At 40.3% G+C, this 10,330-nt stretch overlaps 1 protein-coding gene across 1 annotated transcript in view; it reads right to left on the reverse strand.

Moving 5' to 3' along the window:
* Positions 1–8,604, reverse strand: part of LOC311528424 (sodium channel protein type 2 subunit alpha-like) — a 119,281-nt gene extending 110,677 nt beyond the window's left edge. The window contains exon 1 of the mRNA XM_084643446.1: positions 8,413–8,604. The gene's annotated coding sequence lies outside the window, so the exon portion shown is untranslated. The remainder of the gene's footprint in view (positions 1–8,412) is intronic.
* Positions 8,605–10,330: the final 1,726 nt, after the last annotated feature.

The following is a 10,330-nucleotide window of genomic DNA, read 5'->3' on the forward strand; positions in this document are numbered from 1 at the left end:
CCCACTTACCTCCCCTCCCTCAATGTTCCCTTCCTTTGTTCTTATTAGTGTATCCCCTCTTGCCTTCCCTCCTGACGAACATTTGCTTTATAATACATTAAATATATATTAAATAAATATAAACAAACAAAAACTCTGCTAATAATACAAGAACTAACTATTTGCAGAGTTCTGTTCACTCTGCTTGTAGGCTACAGTTGTTTTCCCCACACTTTACCCATCTTATCTATTAAGATTGTAAGCTCTTTGGAGCAGGGGCCATCTCTTAAGGCTTGTCTACCTGAACACTTAGTTCATGGAAAGCTGGGGTGAAAATCTACCCCTCACTAGTCTGCTGTGCATTATGTATCTATATGGACCCTGCTGCCTCACACTAAAAGTCACATAGTGCGCTTTGATCTACCCCACTTTGAAATGGGAATAGACTAAAGAGCACTTGGGAACTATTAGTGCGTGGCAGCAGGATCCACAGAGATGCTTAGTGTGCAGAATGCTAGTGTGATTGAGATTTACACCCCGCTTTGCTATAAACTAAATGTGCATGTAAACAGGCCCTTAGTGCATAGAGTTCCTTGTACAATGGGGCCCCCTGATGCTACTGAAACAAACAGTAAATACTAGTAAAAATTCACACAAACCTCTGACTTGAGATGCTAATTCCTGATCTCTAGTTAGCACTTTATCATCACTGGCTGTTCCATAGCAATGGTTACTGATGGTGCCTAAAGAGGGACCAGTTTATGTTCTGATAAGCTTGCTGTGACAAGCACAGCACTTGGGCTATGTGATCCCCATTCCTGCAGACATCCATCTATAATTACTTTGATTCAGTAATTCAGCTTATGCTCAAATAAATGTGTTAGTCTCTAAGGTGCCACAAGTACTCCTCGTTCTTTCTTTTGATTCAGTCAGGCTCTGTAAGAGTCTGTCTGCTCATGATGCTTGCTTGGACAAAAACCCTTGGAAAAGTAGCTGATTAGATTGGGATAGGTCTCTAAGGAAGTCTTCTCTTCATGGTCCCAGACTGATAGGAAGAAAGCTTGCAGGTATCTTGATTCTGTAAAAGACTTTGTTGATCCTTGCTTTGTTCCTGTAGGTCCCCAGAAAGAAGCAAGAATATAACCAGGAAATTGATAAGATAGTAGTAAAGGTGAATTTCTTTCTTGAGGGATGCCAATTAAATGAACATACATTTTCAAGGGGTCTAAAAAGAGGTCAAAGCTTAAGTACTAGATGTGTTTGAGGCAGATTTCGAAGTGGAGGAATCTGAAAAAGGCTGGAGACAGACTTCAGTGAGTTCTACTGATCAGTGAGTTCTATTGATCATAGGACACCACGTGCATAAAGGAAAGTTTGCCATCCTGAACCTGGCCAATATAACTAAGTGGTTCAGAGGGACAACTCCAACACAGAATGAAAGCTCTCCCAACATCTTCAAGTACTAAATGTCTGGAGCAACTACCTAAGTTCCCCTGATAGTAAATAACTTCAGTAAATAACCTAATAACCAGAGGCTTCTGGATACTTAGCAAGGGTGATCATTTGCCCCAGACAAGAGGAAACATGGAAAGTAGTTGGGCAGGTCAAGAGAAATATTGTTCCTTGCTGAGATCTGAGAAGGTAGACTTGGCCTTACCTTTGTGTTTCTGGGCAATGGCAGATCTTGAAATGTAGGCACTGAACCTGTTGTTCTAGTAAGGACAGAAGGGCCACTTCTCTAGGTGAATGTGGAACTCAAAAGATTACGGACCTGGAGTAGAAATGCTCCTCTGAAGCTGAAGCTTCTTCAAGACTGTCCCACTTTGTTTGTATCCAATGTTTATCTGAATAGATCAAAATAGATAAAGGTATGGTAAAAAAGAGGAGAGTGGTGTCTGCCTTCCAGTCACATAGTTATATGTTTCTCCAGTCTAAGATTGAAGAATCTTATGAAAAAGCAGCATGAAACACTGATTTTTTCATATATCACATCACAGATGACTCAAACTTGTGAAGGGTCTCATAAAACTTTGTGTGGTTTTGGATTCCTAGGTACTCGTTAGGTTTTTGTTTATGATTTTAACTGAAGCCATTGGGGTACTAAAGTATCTAGGGCATGCATCAAGAGAGGACATAGAATAACTGTATTTACTCTATAAGGAATGTTCTGGTTTTTTATCTAGAGAATTTTAGGGTGCCACAACACCCTAAATAAGACTTTCTGTTTTTAAACAGGAGCAGATTCAAGGATCCACTCTAGATGTGGTGGAACATTTTGTATCCCTGATCCCTTTCCACCTTTTACATCCTAAGACATACCTTTATAATGGACTTTCTTTTTGTGCGTCTCCTATTTTTTCAATCTATCACAAGGAACTCAAAGAATGAGAAAGTCAGTTTCCTCTCAAGTTCCCTCATTTCAAGGGGATTCCTCTTCACAGAAGCTGATCAGGGATTAGATATATCTTCCTCCGGTTCTAAGGCCTTGAAAACTTTAACAATGTGTCAATCTAGGATGGGTCATTAGGCTTAAACTGTCTACTTACACCATCCAAATCAGTCCTCACCCACTGAGGTTGTGGTGCAGTAGTTTTTCTCCTTAGAATAAGATTTCTTTCTGGCTCTTTTCTTACTTCTTTTGACTTTGTCATTTTCTTCTTTCTTGTTCTTATTAACGGGAAGAAAGAGAGGAAGAAGATGGGGAATCCTTAGCTTGTTCAAAAGATTATGCTCCTGCCAAAATAGTCCATACCAGAATCCACCCCCTGAATGGGACCCACTACTACAGAGAGAATGAAAATGAGCTGCTGTGGCATAAAACTTGTAGATATAATAAAAGGAACCTGTGGTGACTGAAGGTCAAAAAGAGAAAAACGAAGGTGTGTGGGGGAAGGGGAAAGTTCCTGACATGTTAAAAGCTTTTCAATTCATCTTTGTATTTTATTTGGTCATTATTTGTTATTTTTAATTATATGGGATCACCAAACACGAAGGAGACATTTTAAATTCAGTATTAATTCAGAATTACATTTCCCCAGAGATACAGTAGTTGATACTGATATTAATCTTGTTCTGTTTTGTTTGGCACTGTATTACAAAATCCATTCAGGTTCAATAGAAACTCAGCAAAACATTTTCAATGCCAGGTCAGATGAGTCAATTCACAGAGACAGTGCATTTTCTGAGGAGTCAGTACTGGCAAAGCTCCACAGGACAAACTTTGGAGCTGCCTTCCCCCAGCACAATCTTCACCAAGGGGAGAGTGGCTTTCCTATCACCACCTGCCATCCACCAACACAAATCTGCATTGGAGTTCAGCTGCCCTGGGGTGCAGTTTTCCCATCCCTTTACCCCTGGGGTGAATCTAGCCGATAGCCTCAAAGTGGCATACTGGATGAAATCTGATATAACAGTCAAATTCAGGACTGGGTAGGCAAAAATTGTGATACTTGACTCTTGCAGGGTTAAAAATTCTGTGGAAGAGACATTATGCTAATAAACTGCTAATAAAATAGTAATAATTAATAATACTTAGCACTTATAGAACACTTTCAATTTTCAAAGCATGCTATACACATTAGCCAATTATTCAAACATTAAACAAGCTGCTAAAAATAGAGGAGTTCCACCTGCAACCAGTGGAAGGTGAACAATTGTAACAAAGATTACAGTAAAGCTGAGTAAAGTTCAGCAAATCTTTATTTTGAGTTAGAGTGCAAAGCAGTCACATGGTATCTTCCTCCACACTTAACCCCCTGGCACATCCACTGCGCTCCCTATTTATAGTTACCTGCTACCCAATTAACAAGTTATTAAACCTAACATCTGCATTGGCTTTAACTTCAGCCTACTGCACTGTATCCATTAACACTTAACATTGCAATAATGGGTCACTGCAAAAAATAAAGCTTGTTGAGAGTATGGTGAGCCCTTTGTCCTGCAGAGAACAGACTGAAACTTTAATGGGGGCTGGATCACTTCAAAGTAATTTTCATTGCAGAATTGCATTTAATAGTTAATCTCAGGTAGCTGCTGAATTAAGCATCTTGTTTCTCTGTAATGCAGCTAATTGGAAGTACATTTAAAATAATGTTCTGCTGTGGTTTTTCTTTATTTCTTATTTTTATACTTTGCAAGATTTTAATCTGTTTTCCTTAGTCCTCAAGACAACCTGTTAAAACTCCCACATTGGGCATGTCTACACTACACAGTTTTACTGTGTTTGAATATGGTTGTGCACAACTGAGTTAGCTGAAGTGATGCTGACCAGGACTTCGCTGTAAGTGTGGACCAAAACAAACCAGCAACATGACAGCTAATTGTGATTAAGTACCCAACAGTGATTGCTATAGGCAATGGAACAATGGCCTGGATAAGCATCCCCCTTGAGGAGTCCTACCCCAGCTATGCCTCTTGTGGATTCCACTCTTTCAGACTTCAGCCTTTCTCCGGCAAGGAAGAGACAGGTTGGGGTCTCTGACAATTCTAGGGGTATCAATATTATGTCCCCAAAAGTTTAGGGTCAGATCCTCAACTGTGCTAGAACTCTGCTCAGTGCAGACAAGGTGTGGGCAGAGATGGCGGTGCCTCACCTCTGCATTATCCCAAGGCTTCCTAGGGCGACTTCAGCCATTATGTAATTGAGGGTATGTGTACGCTGGAGGTGGAAGGTGCAATTTCCAGTTCAAGCAGACATCCTCATGCTAGCTCTGATTGAGCAAGCACATTAAAAATAGAAGTGTAGGGACAGTGGCATATGTGGCTGGAGGGACGAACTACTCCAAGTACAATCCAGTCTAAGACTTCCTGCTGTTTGTATCACTGAAGCTACATTGCTATTTTTAGTGTGCTAACTCAATCCGAGCTAGTGCTGGTATGTCTGTGTGAGCTGGAGATGACACCTTCCAGCCCCAGTGTAGACATACCCTTAGAGTAGACATAAGACAGTTCAAAATTAAGCCAGTTTGTAAAGGCTGCCAATAGACTACTATGCAAGTTGTGGATCACCAGAATGCACCCCAGCCAGTTCTCCCCAGTCACGTTCAAGCACCTTTGCATCCCCTTTGTGTTCCCAGAGCATTGCAAAAGAGACCACAGCATGGGTCAGGAGCTGACCCTCTGAGTTCAACTTTTAGACACGGAAAAAATTGAAGATGGTCATATACTCTTTGTGAAAGTTAATTCCACACTGGTGTTGAGCAATGTCTATGGCTCAAACAAGTAGCATTCTGACTTCAGTTACAAACTAACTGTACAACTAATGGAGAGGGAGAGAGGTCCCAAAGTGTTAGCTGGGCACTGCTACATAATACTCAACTCTATTTTTAGATAAAACAGGTACAGTTACTCTGTGGGACTCACCCCCCAGATTAAATTCTCTCTTTACAATTGAAGATTACATAACATTAGGAGATTAGTAAATTCTTTAAGGAAAGACTGCTCAGTCTTCTCAACCACACCCTCCACATACTCTGCATTTGATTATTTTCTAATCTCTTTATATTCTGATACATGCAGCATTAGATGTGAAGACAAGAGTAATATCTGATAATGCTCCGGTATCCATTGCCTTGTTGCAACATGAGCCACCACAGAACACTGAGAGATGATAATTGAATGCATGATTCACAATTTTTACTCTCCTTTAAAAAAAAAATAAAAACCCTCTATTTGAAAATCAATATTCCATCAGCTCCTTTACAAGTTGGTCTAAGGGAAGCACTAAAAACTGATCTGACAGGAAAAAGTATTGCTTATGTTTCTTACAAAAATAATAATCTAAACTCAAAATTATCTGAAACATTAAGAACCATAGATTTGGAATACTTCTGTTTTCCTATCCCAACTAAACTCCAGCAACTACTCAGTACAAGACATGCAGAGAGCAAACTCCACATAGCACAAGATGAATGGACTTTATTTAGACTTCAACGGTCATTGGGAATCAAGAAATATTTTTAAAAAACCAGGAAAACTTGTAGCAGATATTCTCCCAGCTGAATACCATAACTAACATTTGAGGGGGGAAACCCAAAGCTTTGTTTACCTCACAAATAGATATAAATATTCAATTTCAAAATTTATATATGGTGCTGTGTACCTACAAACCATCCATTCCGAGGTCTGAATTCACTATCTTTTCCAACTTCTATCGGAAGATCAAGTTGATTTCTTGGAGGCATTCAGGCAGAATAGATTAGAGAGTCTATTAAAAGTATTAAAAAACAAACAAACAGAGGGTTGGAGAGATTTCTAATTGAAAGGTGTCAGTCCAATCTTGACCTGGTCACCCCTTTACTACTGTATGTTTGAACAGGCAAAATCTAAGGGAGAGCTGCAACTCCTCTCCAAAAAGGTCCTTGTCAGTACTATATTGAAACTGAAGCAGCCCGGACCCCACCACACCAGTCAGCCAGGAACCCGGACCCCACCACGCAGGCTGGTCTTTAGCACACAGCTGAGCTGTGTGCTAACTGGGCCATGGGTTGAGAACTGCTGGTCTAGATAATGCTTGGTCCTGCCTTGAGTGGAAGGGACTGGACTAGAAGACCTCTTGAGGTCCCTTCCAGTCCTATGGTTCTATGATTCTCCCTAAGGGAAAGGGTAAGTCACACAGTGCCATCAGATGGGCCAGAAGAAATAGAAATATAGAGCAGAATGTCATTAGTACACTGATAAAATGCAACCCACGCTTCATCACTGATCCCCCAAATGAATGTTAAACTGTAATAGTGACTGAATGGGACTCTTTGAAAAGCCAGAAGACAGAGCCCTGAGGACAGATGACTTATTGTTCAATATTTCCCACAGCAAAAAAAAAAAAAAAAAAAAAGGAAGGAAATGAACTGAGTCATTTTGGTGACTCTATCTTCTCCTGCTAGTGACCACTAGAATGTCAACAATATTTCATGGACAACAATATTGAATCTAATTGTTAGATCTAAGAGAATCAATATGGACATATAATTTTGACGATCAAAAGGAAGAAATCATGAACTAACAATATAAGCACATTTTCTATAACATACCCAAACCCAAACCTGAAAACCAAAGTGACTGGGGACAGAGAGAGCAGATAACTCCAGATATCGTCACGGCTCCTCCACAACCTTCTTTGGACAATCTTTTCTCAAAAATGGAGATTTTGAGAAAGGGCAACAGTTAACTAGATTGTCAGTGTCAAGAAGTGATTTCTTAAATCCTCTCCTTGACAAACCCAAACAAGAAACCACAAACATGTTAAATACTTTAAATCATGTATTTATTTATTTAAATTGTGTTAACACATAGATGCTTCAGCCATACTGAGCTAGGCACTGTGAAAACAAACACTTTGTTCTTCCATATCCTCACTTGCTTCAAGCACAGGCCTCAGAAACTGCTCTATCCAATATCTGGGATCCAGTCGTACTTTACATACCAACCTAAAAGTGCTATTGTATACAAGGAATACAAGGTGAGACCCTGTTTTGTAAGCAGTGTTCCTTATAATTCTGTGTTTTATTGATTTCTACAGCTTGTCTTTGAAAATAATTTCCAAATGAAAGAACATCATAATATTGTTATACACAGATATTTGTAGAAATGCTATTTAAAAATAATCCCATTTATCAAAGTGATTGCTAAGAGATATTTTTCTCCATTTACCCTTAGTGGCTCACTTCTAGAATTATTAATTATAATATTGAATTTAAGCAGCTTAATGGGGAGTAGTAACACAGAAGGGACATAAAAACTCTTGTGATTGCTTTCTTAATAGTCCTTTTAAGAAGTATATACTAAGAAAAGGAATTAATGTTATACACCGTATAATGTCTGCTATATCATGAATAATGTGGCCTCTGCTTTATTAACTGTTGGTAAACTCCTCCTCCCATATAAACACTCATACAACCTGTATTCCAAGAAAAATAATTGTACAGAACAACATTTCCTTAAACACCTTTTAAAACCTAGGAAATTACATTAGGCTTCTTAAAACATCACCTGTCTAAGCTGAGTATAAATTACTTGCATACTGTCTATATCCCTGGATCTCTAGAATTTGACAACCTGATGTTTTTAAATGCTGGGCACCAATATTTTTATTCTTCTTCCTAAAGATCAATATCACTTCCGCTGGGGACATAAAACACTCCAGATGAGTCAATGAAATATATACCTTGATTATAAGAAAATATACAAAAATCAGTTTTTGTAAAGAAGACATTGCAACACAATGTCATATTTATAGTAAGAGACCAGATGTCAGGTTTTACTGTTTAAAAAAAATCACACTATCACCACAGATAGTCAATTCAAAATGGCTTTGAATTCCCCATTCTTTCTTTTGCTTTACATTAGCAACAGAGGCTGCAATACGATTTTGAAATGTGAAAATGGTTACACTGATCAGATTTGTAATGTGTATAATGAAATGTTTTGTCAGCTTACCTGATGAAAAGAGAACGACAAATTACAGCAAAGCCCAGCATCCAAAAATGATATGATAATATAATATGCCTCCTCCTGAAATTATCCAGATTTCTGCCCGCAAAGGTTTGCAAATTAATTACAATTTCTGCATTCTCAGTGGAAAAGAAAACACAGAGACCTTTCCAGAATCCTCTTTGCTTCTGCCTCCGCTTCCTGTTCCCAGTCTCACTCTATGGTACCCAACATATATTAGAAAACAGCTTATTAGGAGAGGAGGTGGGGGGAGAGAAAAGAAAAAGAGGAGGGGGGAGAGACAGCACCTTACATGGCAGCTCCACCTACTGGCAAAGAGAGTGAATAAATGTAAAGCATCAATTTGTGAAGCTTTTTCTTCCAACCTACACTTGACTCAACTCCTACATAACTATGCTCCTCCATGCAAGAAATAAGCAAACAAAACAACAAGATAGATGATTGAATACAAGCACAATACTGCCTAATCGTGTTTTAAATTTAATTGTTTTATTTTATTTGAAATAAATGCAATTGTCTAATTTCTTTTCTTAAAGTACTTCATGATACAAAAAGTTATTGCTTCCATAAATGAGAAAAATACAGAAATGAGAAAAATGTAAATAAGACAGTGTGGACACTTGGATAGTCAAACAGATGTGTGTCACCCCTCTTGTTTTCATATTGCCCTTCTGTTTCACTTGCCTATCTTTTATTTTATGTATCATTTTTATTCTATTTATATATGTGTAACCCTTCTGCCAGGCCAAGTTGATAGCAGCAAGGGCCGGGTTCAATACACAGGGGTTCCCTCTCATTAAAGCAAATGCAAAACTGGCTCGAGCCCCCACCCAGTGACCTGGGAAAATCTTACACACCCCCTGGGCGCCTCAAGGAGGCAATACTTCCCCTCTCGCAAGCACAGAGTCTTGGTGTAGTAGAGAATCTTTAATAACATGAGGCAAACAACATCAGCATTAAATTGGGGAAACACCACAACTAGTGTTCATTAACCAAACCATGAACACTGACCCACCCCAGAAAATTTGGGCCACATCCTTTCCCTCAGGCTCTTGAGTCCCAGAACCCAAACGTCTCTTGAGTCCAGCAATCCACTAATCGCCCAAAGTCCAAAAAAAGTCCAGCCCCGGAGTTCAAAAGTTCACCTGCAGAGTGTTACTCCCCAATCTGGCTAAAATGTGCCTGGGTGTGGGGGAAAGAGGTAAGGGGCACCTTACGTGTCCTGAAGCTGACTGCCCCACAGGGCTCTGCTCCGCTCCACCACGACCGGCTCCGCTCTGCACAGCTCACCGTCTCACGACCGGCTCCGCTCAGCTCGCCGTCTCACGAACACACCGCTGTCTCACGACCGGCTCCAGACAGCTCGCCGTCTCACGAACACACCGCTGTCTCACGACCGGCTCCGCTCAGCTCGCCGTCTCACGAACACACCGCTGTCTCACGACCGGCTCCGCTCAGCTCGCCGTCTCACGAACACACCGCTGTCTCACGACCGGCTCCACTGCACACTAGAACTTCCGGCTCCCCCCTACTTGACACAGTGCTCAGTGATTTCAGCTCTCAGTGATTTCAGCTCATAGTAGTGGGAGCCTTAGTGCTGGTGCACTATAAGGCTGAAGTGAATTCAGCACAATACCTGTAACAAAACTCTTAATAGACCCAAAATTAGCTCTGACATTCCACAGTGGAGAGAGACAGAGGTGCAATTGGTGCCTCAGGCCCTCACAAAAGGGACCTACACCACCAGGCACTAATACCTGTCTCAAGTCTCTCTCAATTCACAGAGTTTTGGAACCCATGTCCCTTGCCTAGTGAGTGCTACTCAGTTGATGGTGAGTCCTCCATCATAACAAAAAGGCCAAGTACAGTTCCAAGCACAGTTCCCATAATCAGGGTACTAACA

Source organism: Lepidochelys olivacea (genome assembly GCF_965140295.1).
Source record: "Lepidochelys olivacea isolate rLepOli2 genome assembly, chromosome: 11".
Lineage (NCBI taxonomy): Eukaryota > Metazoa > Chordata > Testudines > Cheloniidae > Lepidochelys > Lepidochelys olivacea.